A 19,654-nucleotide genomic window follows, 5' to 3' on the forward strand; every position below is an offset into this window, starting at 1 on the left:
TCTGACCTTAAACTATATTTCAGACTCACCTTCTGGACCTTGACTCACATCCTCTTTTTGTATTAGTGAACATTTTTGCTTCGGAGCAACTGGATACTCATTGGCTCTGCACCCAAGGTAGGTGTGAATGGCTCTACCCCCATTACACCAAAACTGCCCCATTAATTTCAGAGATGTACCAGTGTCAGTGAGGGCAGAACTCGCATGGAAATGTTCTTACCTCTATTATTATTATTTAATAAATATTTGTATCGAGGTAAACCCTGCAAGTCCCGATCAGGGCCCAGTTGTGCCAAGCACCATACACATACAAAATAAAAAGACATTCTCTGCTTCCTAATATCTCTATTCTTTGTAGTGCTTCCTTTTAAATGATGAAAGATAAAACTATGGTACTTTTTTCTAAAAGCAGTTCCCTGTGCATTTTATTGAAGAAGCCTAGAGCTTCTCTTATATGCTTTATTTTTCTCTTTCCTCAGAAACGATCGTTAGAAGCCGTTTCGCTGCTGATTAATCAAGAGAGTGATATGACCTTGCATTTTAATGCTAAACCAATTAACAGGATTTGATGACATGCCATTCCACTGCTTGAAACAAAAATCAAGGAGAGTGCAATGCCCCTCGAAAAGAGTAATAACTCTCTGCAATGCCCTGGTGAAGGGGAAATCAGAAATTTGGCTGTGTGTGTAATTTCCAACTCCCCTCCCCTCAAAACCTATGCATTTGAGATGAAGCAGCTAAACAATAAGGAGATGTGTAATTTTTAGTCCCAATCAAGTTATCTTTAAATACATTGACTTCTAACACAGAAATCACCGTTGATGTTTCTGAACCAGCACAAATTATTCACTTTCTAAAACCAATTTGAGTCAAAACGATCCCCGAGAAATTTCCACTGCACCATTTTCTATCCTATATTTACCCAGTATTCCATGCAGAGCATTAAAGCTATGGGGGGCTGTTGTGCTGTCGGTTTGATAGCTAAAGTAGCGGTACCATTCATTTAGTTTATGGTTCTCTCACTTTTGTACTGGTGACCCCTTTCACACAGCAAGCCTCTGAGTGTGACCCCCCCCCTTATAAATTAAAAACACTTGTTTATATATTTAACACCATTATAAATGCTGGAAGCAAAGCGGGGTTTGGGGTGGAGGCTGACAGCTCACAACCCCCCAATGTAATAACCTCGCGACCCCCTGAAGGGTCCCAACCCCCAGTTTGGAGAACCCCTGATCTTGATAATGTACCAACATTTGGAATCCCCAAGAAATAAATTAACGTATGTGACAATGTGTTCTAGGTTTGAGCACAATCTTCAAATACAGTTGATTTGTTTAAATTTCTTTTAATCTAGTTTCCTTTTATTTTTCCTTGCAGAAATGCATTTTAAAGTTCATTAAGAGCCAGTCCCCACAGATGGTTGCCACCAACAGGAGTGTTGTCTACAACGAGTAATCCCTTCCACCAACTCAGTAGGGACAACTCCAGTAGCAAGCAAGCACAGCACGATGCTCTGGGTAACCCAAAGATGTCTGCAGTGCTGGGAACCCAGCTGTATGAACATGGATGCTGTACATAGGTAATAACCTTGCTACAATGTGCAGTTACAGTGACGCATAGGCAGACCCTGGAGTGTGGTATTTGAAGCACGAATGCCTCCAGCACACAGATGACTCTATTCCTTACTATGGCCACATGTCGTGGAGACTGCTGGTATACAGCTTGAACATAAGTAAAACACAATAACTGCTCATAAAGCAGCATATGGGTAGAGCACATATGGATAGTTTTTATGTTCTGTGTGATACTTCCACTGATATTTATTGTGATTTAATTTAGCTAATGTGAGGTAAAAATTAAATTGCCACTATGCTTTTTAAGACCTGCTAGGAGCTGAACATTTTTCTTTATTTTTAGCACACTGGCAGCAATTTGTACAGTGGGTGCCAACTGCAAAAAACCCTGAGTCAGGCCCCCGAAAATCATGGGATTTACTTAAAAAGCATTAGATTCTAAAATAGAGTCAGTGCTGGGTTCTTCTAATAACCTTCTGGGGTTTGAGCCTTTTGGAGTCATATTTTCAAAGCTTTTTCTGTACAATCATGAGTGCTAGAAACTACTTCGCCTGTTAATGAAAGCTGAGACTCTGCCATAATCACAGGACTCCGAGGACATGGAGCTTTAAGAAAAGCACCAAATATCGTGAGCATCACAATAAAATCGCCAGAGGTGACAACACTCACCACTTCTAATTTTGACAGACTGGTGACTGAGGATGGGGTAGAAGAGCAGAGGAAGGATAGTCCAGTGGTTAAGGCATGAGTTTTGAAGCCCTGGGTTCAAGTCCCTGCTCTACCACAGACTTTTTGTGTGACCTTGGGTGATTCACTTAGCCTCTCTGTGCCTCAATTTCCCAACTGTAAAATGGGAAGAATAGCACTTCCCTACTTCACTGGGGTGTTGTGGAGATAAACACATTAAAATCTGGGAGGTGCTCAGATACCACAATAAAAGATGGATATATAAGTACCTTTGAAAGATTGTATCAGACAGGTAGCCGTGTTAGTCTGGATCTGTAAAAAGCAACAAAGAGTCCTGTGGCACCTTATAGACTAACAGATGTATTAGAGCATAAGCTTTTGTGGGTGAATACAAAGTGGGTATTCACCCACAAAAGCTTATGCTCCAATACATCCTTTAGTCCATAAGGTGCGAGAGGCTCTTTGTTGCTTTTGAAAGATCGGTGGCTCAAGGAGAATGCAGACGTTTTCCCAAAAACTGGTAGCACTTAAAAATATCCTGCTTCTTTCTCTGCAAGCACACCTTCAAAGGTCTATCAAATCTCCATTTTGATAAGAAAGGATGAGAGGAAGCATGATGTTGTGGTTAAGGCAAAATGTTGGGTAGGGAGGTCTGCGTTCTGCCCAGGGCTTCCTGTATAAACTTCAGCAAGTCGCTTAGGACCAAATTTTCAAAAAACAGCCATTGATTTTTGCGTGTCTGGCATGCTACACAGTAGTAGTACTTTGCACCCTGGAGGCCCCAGGTGTCTCACACCGACCATCCAAAAATGCAGGCACCCCAAATAGACCACTGATGAAAATATGGGCTTATTCATAGATTCATAGATTATAGGACTGGAAGGGACCTCGAGAGGTCATCGAGTCCAGTCCCCTGCCCGCATGGCAGGACCAAATACTGTCTAGACCATCCCTGATAGACATTTATCTAACCTACTCTTAAATATCTCTAGAGACGGAGATTCCACAACCTCCCTAGGCAATTTGTTCCAGTGTTTAACCACCCTGACAGTTAGGAACTTTTTCCTAATGTCCAACCTAGACCTCCCTTGCTGCAGTTTAAACCCATTGTTTCTGGTTCTATCCTTAGAGGCTAAGGTGAACAAGTTCTCTCCCTCCTCCTTATGACACCCTTTTAGATACCTGAAAACTGCTATCATGTCCCCTCTCAGTCTTCTCTTTTCCAAACTAAACAAACCCAGTTCTTTCAGCCTTCCTTCATAGGTCATGTTCTCAAGACCTTTAATCATTCTTGTTGCTCTTCTTTGGACCCTTTCCAATTTCTCCACATCTTTTTTAAAATGCGGTGCCCAGAACTGGACACAATACTCCAGCTGAGGCCTAACCAGAGCAGAGTAGAGCGGAAGAATGACTTCTCGTGTCTTGCTCACAACACACCTGTTAATGCATCCCAGAATCATGTTTGCTTTTTTTGCAACAGCATCACACTGTTGACTCATATTTAGCTTGTGGTCCACTATAACCCCTAGATCCCTTTCTGCCGTACTCCTTCCTAGACAGTCTTTTCCCATTCTGTATGTGTGAAATTGATTTTTCCTTCCTAAGTGGAGCACTTTGCATTTGTCTTTGTTAAACTTCATCCTGTTTACCTCAGCCCATTTCTCCAATTTGTCCAGATCATTTTGAATTATGACCCTGTCCTCCAAAGTAGTTGCAATCCCTCCCAGTTTGGTATCATCCGCAAACTTAATAAGCGTACTTTCTATGCCAATATCTAAGTCGTTGATGAAGATATTGAACAGAGCCGGTCCCAAAACAGACCCCTGCGGAACCCCACTCGTTACGCCTTTCCAGCAGGATTGGGAACCATTAATAACAACTCTCTGAGTACGGTTATCCAGCCAGTTATGCACCCACCTTATAGTAGCCCCATCTAATTTGTATTTGCCTAGTTTATCGATAAGAATATCATGCGAGACCGTATCAAATGCCTTACTAAAGTCTAGGTATACCACATCCACCGCTTCACCCTTATCCACAAGGCTCGTTATCCTATCAAAGAAAGCTATCAGATTGGTTTGACATGATTTGTTCTTCACAAATCCATGCTGGCTGTTCCCTATCACCTTACCACCTTCCAAGTGTTTGCAGATGATTTCCTTAATTACTTGCTCCATTATCTTCCCTGGCACAGAAGTTAAACTAACTGGTCTGTAGTTACCTGGGTTGTTTTTATTTCCCTTTTTATAGATGGGCACTATATTTGCCCTTTTCCAGTCTTCTGGAATCTCTCCCGTCTCCCATGACTTTCCAAAGATAATAGCTAGAGGCTCAGATACCTCCTCTATTAGCTCCTTGAGTATTCTAGGATGCATTTCATCAGGCCCGGGTGACTTGCAGGCATCTAACTTTTCTAAGTGATTTTTAACTTGTTCTTTTTTTATTTTATCCGCTAAACCTACCCCCTTCCCATTAGCATTCACTATGTTAGGCATTCCTTCAGACTTCTCGGTGAAGACCGAAACGAAGAAGTCATTAAGCATCTCCGCCATTTCCAAGTTTCCTGTTACTGTTTCTCCCTCTTCACTAAGCAGTGGGCCTACCCTGTCTTTGGTCTTCCTCTTGCTTCTAATGTATTGATAAAAAGTCTTCTTGTTTCCTTTTATTCCCGTAGCTAGTTTGAGCTCATTTTGTGCCTTTGCCTTTCTAATCTTGCCCCTGCATTCCTGTGTTGTTTGCCTATATTCATCCTTTGTAATCTGTCCTAGTTTCCATTTTTTATATGACTCCTTTTTATTTTTTAGATCGTGCAAGATCTCGTGGTTAAGCCAAGGTGGTCTTTTGCCACATTTTCTATCTTTCCTAACCAGCGGAATAGCTTGTTTTTGGGCCCTTAATAGTGTCCCTTTGAAAAGCTGCCAACTCTCCTCAGTTGTTTTTCCCCTCAGTCTTGATTCCCATGGGACCTTACCTATCAGCTCTCTGAGCTTCCCAAAATCTGCCTTCCTGAAATCCATTGTCTCTATTTTGCTGTTCTCCCTTCTACCCTTCCTTAGAATTGCAAACTCTATGATTTCATGATCACTTTCACCCAGGTTGCCTTCTACTTTCACATTCTCAACGAGTTCCTCCCTATTTGTTAAAATCAAGTCTAGAACAGCTTCCCCCCTAGTAGCTTTTTCAACCTTCTGAAATAAAAAGTTGTCTCCAATGCAGTCCAAGAATTTGTTGGATAGTCTGTGCCCCGCTGTGTTATTTTCCCAACATATATCCGGATAGTTGAAGTCCCCCATCACCACCAAATCTTGGGCTTTGGATGATTTTGTTAGTTGCTTGAAAAAAGCCTCATCCACCTCTTCCACCTGGTTAGGTGGCCTGTAGTAGACTCCTAGCATGACATCTCCCTTGTTTTTTGCCCCTTTAAGCCTAACCCAGAGACTCTCAACACTTCCGTCTCCTATGTCCATCTCTACCTCAGTCCAAGTGTGTACATTTTTAATATGTAAGGCAACACCTCCTCCCTTTTTCCCCTGTCTATCCTTCCTGAGCAAGCTGTACCCATCCACACCAACATTCCAATCATGTGTGTTATCCCACCAAGTTTCAGTGATGCCAACGTCATAATTGTATTTATTTATTAGCACTTCCAGTTCTTCCTGCTTATTCCCCATACTTCTCGCATTTGTATATAGGCATCTAAGATACTGGTTTGATCTTTCCTCCCAGTTTTGTCCTGACTCTCCTTTCTCTCTGCCAATATAGCCCACACTCCCTCTCGTTTCCGACCCATCTCCCCGGTCTCCATGTTCCCCACTTACCTGTGGGCTTTGCTCACCTGTCCCCGTCGAACCTAGTTTAAAGCCCTCCTCACTAGGTTAGCCAGTCTGTGTCCGAATAGGGTCTTTCCTCTCCTCGAAAGGTGAACGCCATCTCTGCCTAGGCTTTAATCTCTTAGTTCCTCCATCTGTAAATATGGCAATGAAATGTTTATTTACTTCTATAGGGGAGTTTGAGGCAAAATTCTATAATGTTTGGAAGGCATTTAGCTATCATTGGAGGGAAGCCACCATAGAACTATACTTGATTATAACAATGTTTTTTAACATCTCTGGGACAAAACTGCATTCTCTCTAAACTCAATCAATCAATTAAACAGCCTCTTGACTTGAAACTGCTGCCAGGATAGCAAAAAGGACTACAGATAAGAGGATTTCTCAGGGTCCTAAAGTCTGTAAAGTATTTGTTTAATTTGTGGTACATTGTAAAAGCAAATCTGTAGTGAGCACCCAGTTTAGAAGTTTTGTTTGCTTTTCGTTTAGTAATAAAATCCATTTACATGACTCTCCCTGGCTTTGCATAAAATGCTGTCTAACCATTTTTAACTCATGCTATTATTTATTATTTGTGGTATCATTGCACTTGGGAACCCTAGGGATGGATCAGGACTGCATTGTGTTAGGCTTTGTACAAACACAGAACCAAAAGACAGTGTAAACCTGCCATCCAAATGTTTACAATCCCATTTGTTCCATGTTAATTTTGGCAGCACGCTGACAGTGAGTGAGAACAAAATAACCACATTTAGTCAACAGTGGTTCACCTACTACGCTTAAAGAGACACTTCCTGCCACATTCATCTCGCAGCTACAATGGTGTAAATCTGGAAGTCAATGGAACCGAATTTCGCTCTCTCTCTATGTAGGGTGACCAGACAGCAAGTGTGAAAAATCGGGACAGGGTTTGGTGTGGGGGGGAGGAATAGGAGCCTATATAAGAAAAAGACATCAAAATTGGGACTGTCCCTATAAAATCAGGACATCTGGTCACCCTCTATGATTCTGTGGCCTGTGTAAGCGGGGGAATGTGGGGAACTTTCCTGGCTTCTGCACTATCCCGGTGAAGTGGGCTAGCGAAAGGATCTGAGTCCTCGTTCCCATTCCCTTTACCCAGAGATCTCCCTTCCCTTCAGGGCTCCCCTTGCACTCTCCTGTCTGGCAGAGTCTTCGTAACCCCCGACAAGGCTGGGCCCAGGATTCCTGGGGATCTCGACCCCCAACCCTGCTGTAGTCACCCAGGACAGGGGCTAGCGTGTCCCCACTCCGGGGTACTCTCTTTGCACTGGGCACCTCCCTGACCCACTAATCATTTCATACAATTTAAAGCAAATACAAGTTGTTTAATTAACAATTAATTTAAAAAAAGAATAAGGAAAAATGGGAAAAGTTAAAGAAAAACACATCACCCTGCTCTGTGGCCGGGAACATCACAAGCAGTGTCTCTGGAATGTCAGGGCAGGTCACAGCCTGTTCCTGGTAGGTCCCAGGCTCCTTCTCAGGCCCTGGCTGTGCTGCAGAGACGCTGTGGGTTGGACACTTGCTCTGGCGGTGGCCACACGCTCTCAGGCTCTAGGTGGCAGGACCCTTCTTCCCAGCGTCGCCCCCGCCCTGTCGGGGTTATGATCCCCCCCAAGTCTGGCCTGCAGAGCCTCTTGGCTGAGACGTCTCCCTGTGCTGGGCCCACTGCCCAGGGTCCCCCTCCTCTCCCCAGCTGCTCACCGCACCCAGCTCCGGACTGCTCCAGCCCCAGCTCCAGCTCCACTCTGCCTCAGCATGGCTCTGACCTGCTTCCTGGCTGCTTGTCTGGCCCCTCTGGCTCTGGTTGCTACAGCTCTGCTCCCAGGGCAGCTCTGCTCTCTCTGGGCTGTGCTCTGGCTTTGGGGCTGCAGCTCTGCACCCAGCAGCTTAGCTCAGGCCCCTGCTCTCTCCTTAGGTCTGCCCCACTCTGTCTGACCCAGGCCATTCCAGTTCACAGGGAGGACGGGACCCCTCTGGCCTCCTGACTCCCTGATTAGCCTGCCCGCCCTGTCAATCAGGCTGATCTGGAGCATTGGCCTCTCCCCATTGTTCCCCGGGACTGTCAGTCTCAGGCTCCTGATTTGCCATTGACCCTTCCCCTTTTAGTGCTGGGAGCTAGCCAACCAAAACACCCCACTGAATGTTAGTAAGGGGGCAACAGTCCCCTTACACCTGGTAAAGAGGTCACTGGTGTATCTTAGGGAGGGCAAGCAGTCAGCATGAGAATTTGTATTGGTAATTTTCAGTAGGCATAATCATATTAATGGATGATGCCCACTCAATGCTCACAAGAAACCTTAATTAAAAAAAGAAATCCTAGGCAATGTATCTTAGGAGGAAGAGTGTTTCCTGATCCCCAATCTGGCTATCGGTTAAGGCAAGTGAACATTTCCTTTGTGTTCAGCTCCTCAGAAAGCCCTCGCTGTCACAACCCAAAGCAAAACATCTACCCATAGAAATCTGGTGGTTGTACTTTAATCCCCAATGCCTGTGTTTTATTTGCTCCTGTCATTTAATTTCCCACCACAATATGAGCGAAGGTCTTATCTGATATCTCCCCTTTCTTTCCTTCATTAGTAAAATAATAAAATAATAAAAATACTTTGCACTTATCTCTATCTTAGGTGCCCATCACCACAGTGTGTATAGATAGTGTCTTCCATCCAAAAATGACCAGTCAGTAAAGTTTCAGAATATTGAAAAGGTCAGAACACTACAGGACTATCACTTAGATATATATAAGGCATAAAAATTGTAATAGTGGAAAAGGTGTAAAATGAAAGCAGTGTCTTAGGGGTGTCATTGTGCACTCCCTTTTGGTTGGCAGTTATAATCTCTACCATGGTCTTAAAGCTCTCATTTTTTTCATAGATTATAAGGCCAGAAGGGACGACGGTGATCATCTAGTCTGACCTCCTGCATAAAACAGGCCATAGGATTTTCCTCACTTTAATGCCTGTTGGAACTAGAGCATGTCTTTTAGAGAAACATCCAACCTTGATTTAACAATTGCCAGTGATGGAGAATCCAACACAATCTTTGGTGAGTTGTTCCACTGGATAATTAGTCTCACTGTTAAATGCTTGTGCCTTAGTAGAGGGCCATTCTGTTTCATTCTAGAGGGTGCTCCGTGCATGCCTATTAGTACTTCACCTATGTGCAATTTTTAATTCTTATAACTAATCTATGTCTTTAAATAGTTTAAAAGCCATCAAAATAAGCACAAAAGAATTACAGCAACAGCTTCTGTGCTCTGGAGGAGAAAAAAAAACCCTGTGTCCTAAAGAGCTCTCTTTATTAATATGATATGGCAAATGTTTTTTCTGTTTATTAAATCATATGAAAGGTTAATTATGGTTAGCGACTGTGGGTAGAAAACAATTCTTGGATGATGCTTTTGTAACAACAGGTTGGCAGTTTGCCGAAGCCATCTGCTTCCTGCAAATGTGAAGGTACAATCTCAAACTTGTGAGGTTAAAAATTACAGATTGCATAGTAGTTTGGAAGAAGGAAAATCCATGTTGTGTTGATGTAAAGTTTCTGAATCTCCTTGACACACAGTCTGGAAGGAATGCCGAGTTTCCTAAAGGACCGTGTTTGGTTATAGAGGGTCTGGCACAAGGGTATTTTGTACTCATGCTGACTGTCTCCTAACCTAATTAAACCATTTCTGTACTATGCTGTTTTGTTTTAAATTTGGTTTTGTCTTGACCCACAAAGGAGAATAGACAGTAGATACAATATTTGTTTCTTTTAAGCAAAGAATTTGGTTTTCTCCATAAAGGAACATAAAATGTTGCTATGAGTATCAAGGTGGATTGCTCATAAGACTTGTTGGTACAGTTTAAGATGCTGTAAGCTTACCCTGGTTTGTAAACTCTTCAGGGCAGGGGCATCTATTTAAAAGGACAAACTATTCATGCTGTTTTACATGGGTGCGCTGACGCAGAGCGAGATTAAGGATTAGTACAAGATCACATGGCGAGTCTGAGGTAGGCTGGGAATTAAACCTGGATTTCCCAATTCAGTCAAAAGTGCTAATGCTTCCTCTCTGTGGATCAGTTATGGTAGCTTCAAAATTTTACCTGGATCTTCAGAAATATGTATCTGCCTTCAAAAATCAAGTTAATAGCACAAAATTTGAAACTTCCACATTAGTCCTTATCCAGCTCTTCCTTAAAGATCCAGTAACGGAATTTATATTCTCCCTCTCCGTTCTTTCAGAAAGAATTTGCAGATTCAGCACACAGTAAGACAAAGAATTTGTTACTGTGGCTGTAGGGTGACTAGATGTCCCGATTTTATAGGGACAGTCCTGATTTTTGGGTCTTTTTCTTATATGGCTCCTATTACCCGCCCCCCCGTCCCGATTTTTCACATTTGCTGTCTAGTCTCGCTATGTGGCTGACGTGGCTTCTTGCCATCATCCTCTCTGCACCTTTCTTGTGTGGGAAGAAACTGTTATCATATGTTCTTGCTCTGTGCATCAGAGGGCTCAAGTCTGGGAAAGGTAACTTTTCACTCTAATTCCCTGCAGATTGCCTTGTCTGGCTGCTGTCTTGGATGCCTGAGAACTTCACTATACCTATCCTGCTGGTCTGAATGCACACTGGAATGCAGTAACACTGGACTGAGTTGAAGAGCACATTCCTTAATGGCTCAGACAACCCAGCTGCGGCTGCCAACATGTTTTCTGTGAAATGAAGAGGAACAGGGCCTCATTTCTAGTGCATATACCCAGCACAGCTACGGTAAAGGCATGGTTTTTCAGTGTTCTTTCTCCCCAGTTTTAACCAGAACATATCCAGGTGCAGACTTTTAAATGCCTTTTAGAGTACTTCTGTACCTCCTACTTCTGCTTTGTATCTGGTGTGCTGCTCCATCAACCCAGCCATCTAATCTGTTTATCTTTTAATCCATTACCACAAACCTGTTCTCCAGTAAAGTTGATACTTGCAGCTTTACTGTCCTTGCTAGGATCAATACCAATAAATCCTGCCCTAATCTACTGTATCCTTCAGTGCTGCAGAAGCCTTGGTGTGCTTCATCAGGATTGCATAACTTCTCATAGGTGGCAGCTTAAGAAATCTTCCATGTCTGGGCCAAATTCCCTGCTGGAGTAAATGGATACAGCTCCATTGACTTCCATGGCATTTCATCCATTTACGCCAACAAAGTCTGGCCCTCTAGTTTTATTTTGGCTCTTCAGTCTCCTTTTACTGTGAGATAACAATGGATAATACTTGGCACCTGAAGTGCCCCTTTCATCCAAGGATCTCAACACACTCTACAAAAGCAGGTTTGTGCCATTGCCCCTTTTTAAAGAGAAACTGAGGCACAGAGAAATCAGGACTGAGATTTTCAAAGCCGTCTCAGGGATTTGGATGCACAATTTCCATTAATATTCATGGATATTAGACAGCTGTCTCCCTCGGTGGCTTCAGCGCAAGTGATAGCAAGTCTGTACTAGGTAACACATGAACACTTCAGCCTGCCATTCCAATTCAATATTCTATTTTCAGACAAACTGTGCAGGAGTATCCAACAAACAGATCTGCCCTGTTCTACTGCCCCACTCCAACCCACCAGTTACCCCTCCTGTGACAGCACAGGGTTTCTTTCCTCTCTTGCCATTTCTACTGTACAGGGAGTAAAATGAAAATTGCTAATGTTTTGGTAAGTTAGTGAGTGATGTAAAAGGTTGATCATCCATCATTATAAAGTCCTTCAAAAAGCAACAAACATTTGTGCAGGTCATTCTGCCTACACTATATGAGGACATATGAAGTGGAGTAAAAGTTCGGCATAATCATATGCAGGGAAGGTATGCACACAGATCACAGCTGCTATTAAATGGGTCCACAAATCTAATTGGTCCCTGGTGATTGGCCAGTGGCGGTATGCTGGTAATGCTAGGTTCATGGGGTTTTTCATAGCAGTTACTATCCTTGGCAGGAGTGTGTGAAAGAAGTGCAGATAGATACAGTTGGGGCTACTTGTGCGCTGTTCAATAGACTTTTGGCTGCCAGGGGCTCCTTTTCTGCATATCCATGGGTTTGGGGCTTCCCAGAACAGCTTGGGTTGCTTTGTTTTTAACTCTCTGGCAAACTGGGCTGACGTTTGCAGGCCATGCCATTTTGCAGAGGGTTTATTTAGTCACCTTGGGTTCACTGGGAGGGTCTGCCATTGGGACACTTAGAGCAATGCCTAACCCAGAAAAAGTATGTGCAAAAATAATAGATTTACCATCCTTGCACTTCTGTTTGTCATCCACAGTTAATGACTCAGCCAAATTACTTTGGATCCATACAGGGACAACGACTCTGTAGAGTGCATGATCCAGGAAGTATCTTCAGAACAAATAATTAATTGAACAGCCTGTGAGCTATTACATTGCACTGAGAGACACTTTGAAAAGTGCCCTGTTAATGAGCACCCATACAGCTATGACACATTATAGTGCCCTGCTGAAAGTCTTGACCCACTGCTGCCTCTGCTATGGGCCATTGGGAGCTGCGTATCTACTGAGAAGAATGTTGTCCTTTATCAAGAGTCTTCTTGTGGCTGAGGGTGATGTTACAGCTGCAGTAACTTCTAAGATTTACACGAGTCCAACCTACAACATAAAGATCTGGAGTCAAAATTTCCCATAGTGTTTGGATCTAGGGGTTAACTTAGCCCAGTAAAGAAATAAGGACAGCCACAACATTCAGCCCCAATTCTATTGAAATGATCAGTTCAGATTCATTTTAATCTAAGGAAAAGGTTTGTGTCTATTCTTATTTTATGCAAATCGACTCACCCAATCCTATTTTTCAATAAAGTTGATCAATCATTGTACCACAGCCAAGGACAAGGGCTTATGCTACAGTGTTTCTTGAAGTTGTATTCTTAAATGAATTACTGTATGGGTAATTAAATTTTTACTTAAATTGGACACGGTGAACTCTCTTTAAAAGAAATAAAAAACTATTAGCAAGTTATAAATAAGCTCGAGGAGGAAAAGATGGATTTCTACAAATTGTCCACATTCTTTATATAAGCAGCACTGTAAAGGCCAGGTTTTCAAAGGGGAGCTTAGCTTGCACAGGCAAGCTTCATTGTAGCATTTCCTACCTTGAAAGCTTGACTTTGTAACCTTAAAAATGTTCTTCTAATATATTATGTATATATGTGTAATATGCACCTATACAAATCAGTTTACCCACTGCTGAAGTGCAACCCTTTCTGGGGTGAAATGTGGCAGCTGTTTAACAGCTTACCGCAACACAAAAACTTACGTTTTACGACAGGAAGAGAATAAAAATACCATTCACTTGCTATACCCTTCTATCCAATTACCAATGACTTCACCCATTCTTCTTCTCCTTCCTTTTGTGGATAGTTCTATAACTTTCAAATGGTTTCTTCATATGCATAGCAAGAACCTTGATGCCCTCAGAACTTTCGAGAAGAGTTAACATTTTCATGTACTTGAAATTAGAGCCTAAAGTTTATAGCATCAAAACATTTTCAAATGCAGTTTATGTTCATGTGAACAGTTAAAAGTGATGAAAGTAAAAAAAAAAAAAAAAAAAAAAAAGGGGGGGGGGGAACCCACTGGTTGATTTTCTTCTTGGGGGGGGGAGGGAGAAAGGGGTTTTTCACAATGCTGCTAGGCAGCCCTGCCCTCTTGTATGTTTCGCTGTATTTTTTTGTTTGGCTCCAATGTCATTGGAAAGAGAACTCATTGTAAGTGGTGTAAGGATATGCCACAAAGGTGATAGCTCGTGGCAAGTGCTTCCTGACACAGCTCACACAGACATGAAAATTTAATGGGTCAGGCCTTTCAGTTTTAATGAGTCAGGCCTTAAGAATCAAGTTCATTTGGCAGATGTAGAAAACTGTGTGCAAATCATTTGAGCAGCTGTTAACTTCTGATGTTAGCTGCTTCATGAACAAAGCAGAGAACACATCTCACGTTGTGCGTCTTCAGGAAATTTGCATTATGAAAAATACTTAAGGGTACATTTGGCAAAATTCTTGAGGCCAGCTCTCCGCATTTTGCAGGGTACATTTCTACCCACAACCCGAATTGTAGGCATAAGCACTGTCAATCAGCACCTGCTTTGCCCATTTGTTGGTGGCATCTCACACTTACACCAACCCAGGTCTGAAGCTATTCGCTGGTTATTTGAACGTTGTAGTCACCTCTACCTGTTCTATACCAACAATCAGGCAGATTGTAAATACCAAATTCAACTGTGAGTGTACAACTGCAGTTCAAAATTATGCTTGTGAAACTGGGGCTGCAAAACCTTATTTCAGTCCCTTTGTGCATGTACATTATGATTTAGTCTTTAGCTACATTATATAATATTTTTTCAACAGGACACACGTGCAGTCTGGTCATGGGCAAGAGCTGCGGAGGGAGAGAGGAGCGTGCCCTGTGGTGATGGTGTGGTCAGCGTCTCAGTCTCCCTCATTACTCCCAGTCTCTCCTTCTCCACATACTTAGTCCAGTCTCCTGGCTCAGCTAATCCCAGTTCTCCCTTCTCGACTCCTCTTGTGATCAGTCTCTCCCTCTGCCTCCCTGGGCTTCTCATTCAATCTCAGTCTTTCCCCCAACCCCACTTCCCTGGCTCAGTGTCCCCCCCCCATACCCTAGCTCTTTGTCCCATTCTCAATTTCCAGCCATTCCCAGTTTTTACACACACACCTTGTCAGATCTATCCCCATTACCCGCGTCGGTTCCTAATCCCAGTCTCCCTCCTCTCCCGGCTCCTCTGTCAGTCTCATTGTTCCTGTTCCCAGCCAACTGGCTTCCCATCCCCTCCCCATTTCCCGCACCAACTCCAAGTCCCAGTCTCTCCCCACATCCAGCTCCCAGTCTCCTTGCCCAGCCAGTCCCAGTCTCCACTCCCGCAAAGCTTCCAGTCCCGGTCTCCCCTCCCCCAAAGCTCCCAGTCTCCTTACCCAGCCAGTCCCAGTCTCCATCTCCACAATTCCTATTTCCAATCTCCTTGCCTAATCAGTCCATGTCCCTCCACCGAATTCCCAATCACGGTTGCTCTCCTCCCCCTCTAGTTCCAGTGTCACCAGATTCCTTGGCCCAATCCATTCCTTTCCCTCTTCCCAGTTCTGCTGTTTTCCCCTCTTCATTGGCATCAAAAGGCTTCCTTCTCCATGTTGCCTGAGCACCAGCAGAGAGGTCACTGAAAGCACAGAGGAAACAGGATCCCTGCTTTCAGTACCAGTGTCCAGTCCAGGGCCTCCCAGAGGATTCAGGGGGTCTGGGGTAAAGTAGGGAGCTGCGGCCCTTATAACTCACCCGGCGGCGGTCCGGGTGTTTGGTGGCATTTTGGCAGCAGGGGGGCCCTTCAGTCGCTCCGCATCTTCGGCAGCACTGAAGGACCCGCCGCCGCCAAAGACCCAGACCGCCGCCGGGCCAGGATTTGTGGGGGCCCGGGGCCTGGGGCAAATTGCCCCACTTGCCTCCACCTCTGGGCGGCTCTGGTCCAGTCCAGTGCCAGCTGGGAGAAGCAAACCAGGAAAGTCTGACTTAGCCCTGGCCTAGACCATGCTCAGTCGGATGGCGCATTAGGCGCTGTAAATGGCTGGCACATGCTCAGTAAGGAAGGAATCTTCAGAGATTTTAGCTACTAAAATAAAAAGTTTCTCCTGAGCATGTGTGAAGTGTGATCTTTCTAACTCGGACAAATCTGGGCAGATTTTCATCGATGGCAAAAGGCATAATACTCCACCCCCACCACCAAATTTCAAAGCATGGGGTTGCTACAGCAGTTCAAAATATAGGTCTCAATAATTTTTTAACATGGTCAAAGCAACATATTTTTCCCTAGCCTCATTCTTGGAAATGGTGGGACTGTTTTGGATGAAATTTTCCAAAATAATAATAATTTTTTTAAAATCAATCTGAGGAAGATACATGGCATGGAAAACTTCAGCCAAATGGTTAAAGTTTGGCAAAGTTATAAGCAACTGAAAATGGGGTCTTATGATGGCAAGTACCAGTCAACCTTAATAATGGGTAAGGCTAGGTTTAAGGCATGGGTATTTTTAGTAAAAGTCATGGACAGGTCACGGGCAGTAAACAAAAATTCACGGCCTGTGACCTGTCCATGACTTGTACTATATACCCCTGACTAAATTTTGGGTGTTCAGGGGGCAGGGGGAGAGGGCGGGCAGTGGCCCGAGGCCCAGATGCTGCTGCTGAGGGATGGGGGGGGCGCAGTGGCCCAAGTCCTGCTGCTACTGGGGGGGGGCCTGCAGTGGCCCGAGACTGCCCCAGCAGCAGCCGGTGCAGCTGGCTCCAGGGCTGCCCAAGCAGCTCGGGCAGCCTCACTGGCCACTGCAGAAGTCATGGAGGTCCCGGAAAGTCACGGAATTCATGACTTCCATGACCTCCGTGATGCACTCACAGCCTTAATAATGGGCCATGCGTCCAATCCCACCTATGATATATAACACACACACACACACACACACACACAGAGTAAAGCAATTTAAAATCCTTTGGGGGCGAAAAGTATTACGTAAAATGTAAGATTGTTTTATTTTGTCAACTGAAAATTCAATACTTATTTTCAAAACATTCCCACCAAATATTCTAGCAAATATATACATGGAAAATTATCATGAACAGCACGGTAAACTGGGCTTTCAAAAGCAATGATATGCAGATCAATACTGCCATTCAACTTTACACTCCGGTACATGTGCCAAGGCAAAGCTGAAAAGGCTGTGATTTCATGGTTTATAAAAGGTTATTACTGAATACACTGTTTCAGCCACCTCAGAATTTCCAGACTTTTATGTATTTAAAATATTGTCTGAATTCAACTATCCTTTTGTTATAGACATTATTTTAATTTTCCAGGAATATAAATGCTTGGCAACCCTTTTGAGTAACTGCTGTGCTTTTGTAGTGAAAGAAAATCTACATTTAAAATGAGCTTTGTATAGAAAAAGCTAAAAGGCTGCACAAGTGGAGTGTACATTAGCTCCTTATAGATGTATTCTTTTGAAATGGGATTAATGAGCTAACAGTAGACTGTATTGTTTATATATAGTGCTTTCAATTAAGAAAGATTTATGTGCTGATGATCATAGAAAAATAATGAAAAAGCATGTTTTGGACCAATTATTTTATTACAAGGTATTTTCTATGCAGTAGTAACATACATGCACAAAGAATCCAGAAAAGAAAATTATTTAAATTGTCCATTATTCATGTAACCATTATGTTTATCAAGTTTAGCTCTGCGAATGTATCAAATGCTATATTACAATATTTCACATTGCATATGCCTTCATCAAATTGAAATCTGATTTTCTTTTTTGGTCGAAATTTCTATTGTAGTGCCATCTAGTGATCAGAACTAGAATTGCAGTTTCCAGTTTCATAGTTACAACACTTGCCACTCATTCAAATGTAATGCGTACTGGACATGAAATGCAAAGGCATTTTCAATTAATATTGCATGGATTGGACCTTGACTGTAAAAATGGCTGCATTTGTGGAAAAGGAAAAGCAAGTTACCACGCTGTTTTGTAAGTGTTCTGGGAAAATCTTAATATATGCTATGATATTTGCAACCTAAAATTGATCTGGATTTTTTTCTGGCAGGTCTGTCTCAGCTCATCTAGGGATATGACCTATTTTTTTTTCTGGGGAGGGGATGTTGCCTCATTTTTATAGCAGAAGCGGCCTATGTGATTCCCCCTCCTCCCCCCGATGTCTTTTCTATAGTGTTATCATAGCTTTTCTATGGATTAGCAGACAAGGAAGTGTAATAAGAGTAGCATTTTCCTGATTCAATCATCGGTGGTTCTCAACCTATTTTCCATTGTGGTCCACATATGCGGCCCACAAAGTATTATGTGGGGCACATCCAATACTACCTATATGGCTGTGAGGATGTCACATGGGCCGCAGCTCAGGGCCACAGGTTGAGAACCACTGAATCAGTCCCTGAAGGGCAGAGACTGGGAGTCAGAGTCACTCATGAATCTGTCTTCTCTGTAAAAAACAGGACTTGCTGTCCAGCACTCTGGAAAAGGACTGAACTGTGATTGCTAATGAACTTTCTTCAGATGCTTGGTTGCTCATGTCATCAACTACTACATTAGAAATGTGCAAAATTGGGAATGGATATAGTTTTGAAAAACTTCATCAGTTATGGTTTGATGTTGCAAAATCAAAACTTGATCCCGTTTTATCCTAACCACCAAGTCTGGAAGTTGGTGCATTGCATAAATGGTTCAAGTTGTGACCCATTTCCAGCTGTATATATTGTGAAAAATCAATCATATGAATCTACTTAAACCAACAGGGAAGCTGGCCTATTGACATAGTAAATGTAAGTGTTCACAACATTTTTATTTTACTACTTTGGGCTGCACTGAACGTTCTAGTAGTAAAAGAAAGAACTGGCTTTTAACAATGATCTGTTCAGGGGTGCTGGAACACTTTTTATAGTGAGGGTGCTGATGATGGAAACTGTGGAATCACATATTTAATTATTGTTATCACTACTTCAAGCCAGCTGCCGCACCCCTAGCCCCCTTAATTCCAACACCAGGGATCTATGTCATGTCTAGTAGGCTATTATTATGGTAATGGTATTAGCTGCTTATCTTGAGGATGTCAACTTGCCTTCTAGTGAGTGTTTCTGTTTAAAAAAGAAATGCGCTTGTCAAGAAACCATTGCAAACATACCTCACTCCTTTTTTCTCTGTGTGCATTCCTTACATGTATATGCTTGTCAAAAACTGGAATGGGCTGTGGTCTCTGCACTGTGGCTTTAACACCCGTGTTTGTTCACACTCAGCGCAGACTTCATCCCAATGTAAAATAGCCAACCTTTGAAATAGTTCTGTAATTAAACTTTCTGGCAGAACGGTTTTCATAACTGCCTGTAAAGAAATGTGTTGTATTTTGACTTTTCTATCTCTCCAGAGGAGTTGGATTTCTTTTTATACCGAGTCCATTTCAACACGAAAGGGGAGGTTTAAAACGGGCTAATTTTTAATTCACTTGTTACCGCTGTTCACGGCTTTCCTTTTCACAACACGTGGTAAATTGAGTGTGCTTAGTGAACGCTTTATCCTGGTGACTTATAGTGATGCTACTCCAGGTCAGGGATTCAGTGACAAGGATGAGGGTCTATCCCTGGGCCCGATCCTGCATTCTTGTGTACCCCCAAATTCCCATTTAAATTTAGTGCCACTAATGACCTAAAGCCCCGATTCAGCCAAGGTTAAGACTCCCGTTAATTTCACTGGGCTCTGGGTCAGGCCACTACAGCAGATCTATATTAACAGGTATGGGCCTGGGGGGGAGGCGTGTGTTTTTGGTTCGGTTCTGTATACATCCCACCTGGGCACATGCACAAAACCAGGCTAGTCCTGTCCGGGGGTGGCTGGTGCATCGGGTGGGCGGCGCCACTCAGCTGATCAGCCGGCGCGAGCCCGGCACGGGCCCGGGGTGCCTGCAATGGAGCGAGCACCGCCTCAGCCCATCTTCCCGCGGCCTCC

At 43.3% G+C, this 19,654-nt stretch overlaps 1 long non-coding RNA gene across 1 annotated transcript; it reads left to right on the forward strand.

Annotated features, from left to right (window-relative positions):
• Positions 1-1,349: 1,349 nt before the first annotated feature.
• LOC128842335 (uncharacterized) lies at positions 1,350-12,936 on the forward strand. The gene is made up of 4 exons (XR_008445966.1): positions 1,350-1,579; positions 8,987-9,157; positions 10,653-10,866; positions 12,392-12,936. It is a non-coding gene; the product is annotated as an uncharacterized LOC128842335 (long non-coding RNA).
• The last annotated feature ends 6,718 nt before the right edge of the window (positions 12,937-19,654 follow it).

The sequence above is a fragment of the Malaclemys terrapin genome, chromosome 8 (assembly GCF_027887155.1).
Source record: "Malaclemys terrapin pileata isolate rMalTer1 chromosome 8, rMalTer1.hap1, whole genome shotgun sequence".
NCBI classification, from domain to species: Eukaryota; Metazoa; Chordata; order Testudines; family Emydidae; genus Malaclemys; species Malaclemys terrapin.